Raw genomic sequence first — 5,000 nt, forward strand, 5'->3', positions numbered from 1 at the left:
GGAGATTGGAGCCCTGGGCATCCGGCCTTCATTTCAATGGGGGATTTGGACGCCTGGTCACCCGCCATTCATTTCAATGGGGAGATTGGAGCCCTGGGCACCCGGCCTTCATTTCAATGGGGGATTTGGACGTCTGGTCACCCGCCATTCATTTCAATGGGGAGATTGGAGCCCTGGGCACCCGGCCTTCATTTCAATGGGGGATTTGGACGCCTGGTCACCCGCCATTCATTTCAATGGGGGGATTTGGACGCCTGGTCACCCGGCCTTCATTTCAATGGGGGATTTGGACGCCTGGTCACCCGCCATTCATTTCAATGGGGAGATTGGAGCCCTGGTCACCCGGCCTTCATTTCAATGGGGGATTTGGACGCCTGGTCATTCGCCATTCATTTCACTGGGGAGATTGGAGCCCTGGGCACCCGGCCTTCATTTCAATGGGGGATTTGGACGCCTGGTCACCCGCCATTCATTTCAATGGGGAGATTGGAGCCCTGGGCACCCGGCCTTCATTTCAATGGGGGATTTGGACGCCTGGTCACCCGCCATTCATTTCACTGGGGAGATTGGAGCCCTGGGCACCCGGCCTTCATTTCAATGGGGGATTTGGACGCCTGGTCACCCGCCATTCATTTCACTGGGGAGATTGGAGCCCTGGGCACCCGGCCTTCATTTCAATGGGGGATTTGGACGCCTGGTCACCCGCCATTCATTTCACTGGGGAGATTGGAGCCCTGGGCACCCGGCCTTCATTTCAATGGGGGATTTGGACGCCTGGTCACCCGCCATTCATTTCAATGGGGAGATTGGAGCCCTGGGCACCCGGCCTTCATTTCAATGGGGGATTTGGACGCCTGGTCACCCGCCATTCATTTCAATGGGGGGATTTGGACGCCTGGTCACCCGGCCTTCATTTCAATGGGGGATTTGGACGCCTGGTCACCCGCCATTCATTTCAATGGGAAGATTGGAGCCCTGGTCAAGCCCTGAAGAGAGACGCTCTCCCCCTGGTCCATGGCGCTCTCCCCCTGGTCCATGGAGTCCCGCAAACGGCCATCATCAAGCCCCGAAGACAGGCGCTCTCCCACTGGTCCGTGGAGCCCCGAAGACACGCGCCAACAGCCAGCATCAAGCCCCCAAAGAGAGGCGCTCTCCCCCTGGTCCTTGGAGCCCCGCCGACGGCCAGCGACAAGCCCCGAAGTGAGGCGCTCTCCTCCTTGTTCGGCACATGCACGCACACACACCCCTCCGCACGAGCCCCTGTGCGCCCGGCGCGCCCGCAGTTGGAAGAAGGGAAAGAGGGGGAAGAGCTGGAAGTGCTGGAAGTGCTGGAAGTGCTGGAAGTGCTGGAAGTGCTGAAAGTGCTGAAAGTGCTGAAAGTAAAGGGGAAAGCGGACAGCGGCCAGCGGACAGCGGCCAGCGGACAGCGGCCAGCGGACAGCGGCGACAGGCCAAATGTGCTGAGGGCGGCCGCCTATAGTGCTCCTATTTCGGCTATGGCAGGCGCTCTCCCCCTGGTCCATGGCGCTTTCCCCCCGGTCCATGGAGCCCCGTCAACAGCCAGCAACAAGCCCCAAAGAGAGGCGCTCTCTCCCTGGTCCATGGAGCCCCGCCAACAGGCATCAAGCCCCGAAGAGAGGCACTCTCCCCCTGGTCCATGGCGCTCTCCCCCTGGTACATGGAGCCCCGCCAACAGCCAGCAACAAGCCCCGAAGAGAGGCGCTCTCCCCCTGGTCCATGGAGCCCCGCCAACAGGCATCAAGCCCCGAAGAGAGGCGCTCTCCCCCTTGTCCATGGCGCTCCAGGATGGGGGGGCCAAATGTGCTGAGGGCGGCCGCCCATAGAGCTCTTATTTCGGCTATGGCAGGCGAGAGCCCCCGCTGGAGGTGGCACTCTGAAAATATTTCGAAAAAAGTTGACTTTGAAAAATTTTGAGAACCAGGATTGGGGGGCCAAATGTGCTGAGGCAGGCCGCCTATAGTGCTCCTATTTCGGCTATGGCAGGCCCTCTCCCCCTGGTCCATGGCGCTCTCCCCCTGGTCCATGGAGCCCCGCCAACAGCCAGCAACAAGCCCCAAAGAGAGGCGCTCTCCCCCTGGTCCATGGAGCCCCGCCAACAGGCATCAAGCCCCGAAGAGAGACGCTCTCCTCCTTGTTCGGCACATGCACGCACACACACCCCTCCGCACGAGCCCCTGTGCGCCCGGCGCGCCCGCAGTTGGAAGAAGGGAAAGAGGGGGAAGAGCTGGAAGTGCTGCAAGTGCTGGAAGTGCTGGAAGTGCTGAAAGTGCTGAAAGTGCTGAAAGTAAAGGATAAAGCGGACAGCGGCCAGCGGACAGCGGCCAGCGGACAGCGGCGACAGGCCAAATGTGCTGAGGGCGGCCGCCTATAGTGCTCCTATTTCGGCTATGGCAGGCGCTCTCCCCCTGGTCCATGGCGCTCTCCCCCTGGTCCATGGAGCCTCGCCAACAGCCAGTAACAAGCCCCAAAGAGAGGCGCTCTCTCCCTGGTCCATGGAGCCCCGCCAACAGGCATCAAGCCCCGAAGAGAGGCACTCTCCCCCTGGTCCATGGCGCTCTCCCCCTGGTACATGGAGCCTCGCCAACAGCCAGCAACAAGCCCCGAAGAGAGGCGCTCTCCCCCTGGTCCATGGCGCTCCAGGATGGGGGGGCCAAATGTGCTGAGGGCGGCCGCCTATAGTGCTCTTATTTCGGCTATGGCAGGTGCTCTCCCCCTGGTCCATGGCGCTCTCCCCCTGGTCCATGGAGCCACGCCAACAGCCAGCAACAAGCCCCAAAGAGAGGCGCTCTCCCCCTGGTCCATGGAGCCCCGCCAACAGGCATCAAGCCCCGAAGAGAGGCGCTCTCCCCCTGGTCCATGGCGCTCCAGGATGGGGGGGCCAAATGTGCTGAGGGCGGCCGCCTATAGTGCTCTTATTTCGGCTATGGCAGGTGCTCTCCCCCTGGTCCATGGCGCTCTCCCCCTGGTCCATGGAGCCACGCCAACAGCCAGCAACAAGCCCCAAAGAGAGGCGCTCTCCCCCTGGTCCATGGAGCCCCGCCAACAGGCATCAAGCCCCGAAGAGAGGCGCTCTCCTCCTGGTCCATGGCGCTCCAGGATGGGGGGGCCAAATGTGCTGAGGGCGGCCGCCTATAGTGCTCTTATTTCGGCTATGGCAGGTGCTCTCCCCCTGGTCCATGGCGCTCTCCCCCTGGTCCATGGAGCCACGCCAACAGCCAGCAACAAGCCCCAAAGAGAGGCGCTCTCCCCCTGGTCCATGGAGCCCCGCCAACAGGCATCAAGCCCCGAAGAGAGGCGCTCTCCCCCTGGTCCATGGCGCTCCAGGATGGGGGGGCCAAATGTGCTGAGGGCGGCCGCCTATAGTGCTCTTATTTCGGCTATGGCAGGTGCTCTCCCCCTGGTCCATGGCGCTCTCCCCCTGGTCCATGGAGCCACGCCAACAGCCAGCAACAAGCCCCAAAGAGAGGCGCTCTCCCCCTGATCCATGGAGCCCCGCCAACAGGCATCAAGCCCCGAAGAGAGGCGCTCTCCTCCTGGTCCATGGCGCTCCAGGATGGGGGGGCCAAATGTGCTGAGGGCGGCCGCCCATAGTGCTCTTATTTCGGCTATGGCAGGCGAGAGCCCCCGCTGGAGGTGGCACTCTGAAAATATTTCGAAAAAAGTTGACTTTGAAAAAATTTGAGAACCAGGATTGGGGGGCCAAATGTGCTGAGGGCGGCCGCCTATAGTGCTCTTATTTCGGCTATGGCAGGTGCTCTCCCCCTGGTCCATGGCGCTCTCCCCCTGGTCCATGGAGCCCCGCCAACAGCCAGCAACAAGCCCCAAAGAGAGGCGCTCTCCCCCTGGTCCATGGAGCCCCGCCAATAGCCAGCAACAAGCCCCAAAGAGAGGCGCTCTCCCCCTGGTCCATGGAGCCCCGCCAACAGGCATCAAGCCCCGAAGAGAGGCGCTCTCCCCCTGGTCCATGGCGCTCTCCCCCTGGTCCATGGAGCCCCGCCAACAGCCAGCAACAAGCCCCAAAGAGAGGCGCTCTCCCCCTGGTCCATGGCGCTCCAGGATGGGGGGGCCAAATGTGCTCACTGAGGCCGCCCATGGCGCTCCTATTTCGGCTATGGCAGGCGAGAATCCCCCTGGGAAGTGGCACTCTGAAAATATTTTGAAAAAAGTTGACTTTGAAAATTTTTGAGAACCAGGATTTGGGGGGCCAAATGTGCTGAGGCAGGCCGCCCATGGCGCTCCTATTTCGGCTATGGCAGGCGAGAATCCCCCTGGGAAGTGGCACTCTGAAAATATTTTGAAAAAAGTTGACTTTGAAAATTTTTGAGAACCAGGATTTGGGGGGCCAAATGTGCTGAGGCAGGCCGCCCATGGCGCTCCTATTTCGGCTATGGCAGGCGAGAATCCCCCTGGGAAGTGGCACTCTGAAAATATTTTGAAAAAAGTTGACTTTGAAAATTTTTGAGAACCAGGATTTGGGGGGCCAAATCTGCTGAGGCAGGCCGCCCATAGCGCTCCTATTTCGGCTATGGCAGGCGCTCTCCCCCTGGTCAATTTCAACCCCTGGGCACCCGCCAGTCGATTTTGACCCCTGGGCACCCGCCATCCAATGTCAACCCCTGGGCACCCGCCAGTCGATTTTGACCCCTGGGCACCCGCCATCCAATGTCAACCCCTGGGCACCCGCCAGTCGATTTCGACCCCTGGGCACCCGCCATCCAATGTCAACCCCTGGGCACCCGCCATCCAATGTCAACCCCTGGGCACCCGCCAGTCGATTTCGACCCCTGGGCACCCGCCATCCAATGTCAACCCCTGGGCACCCGCCAGTCGATTTCGACCCCTGGGCACCCGCCATCCAATGTCAACCCCTGGGCACCCGCCAGTCGATTTCGACCCCTGGGCACCCGCCATCCAATGTCAACCCCTGGGCACCCGCCAGTCGATTTCGACCCCTGGGCACCCGCCATCCAATGTCAACC

This window comes from Vanacampus margaritifer, unplaced genomic scaffold (genome assembly GCF_051991255.1).
Source record: "Vanacampus margaritifer isolate UIUO_Vmar unplaced genomic scaffold, RoL_Vmar_1.0 HiC_scaffold_53, whole genome shotgun sequence".
In the NCBI taxonomy this organism is placed as follows: domain Eukaryota; kingdom Metazoa; phylum Chordata; class Actinopteri; order Syngnathiformes; family Syngnathidae; genus Vanacampus; species Vanacampus margaritifer.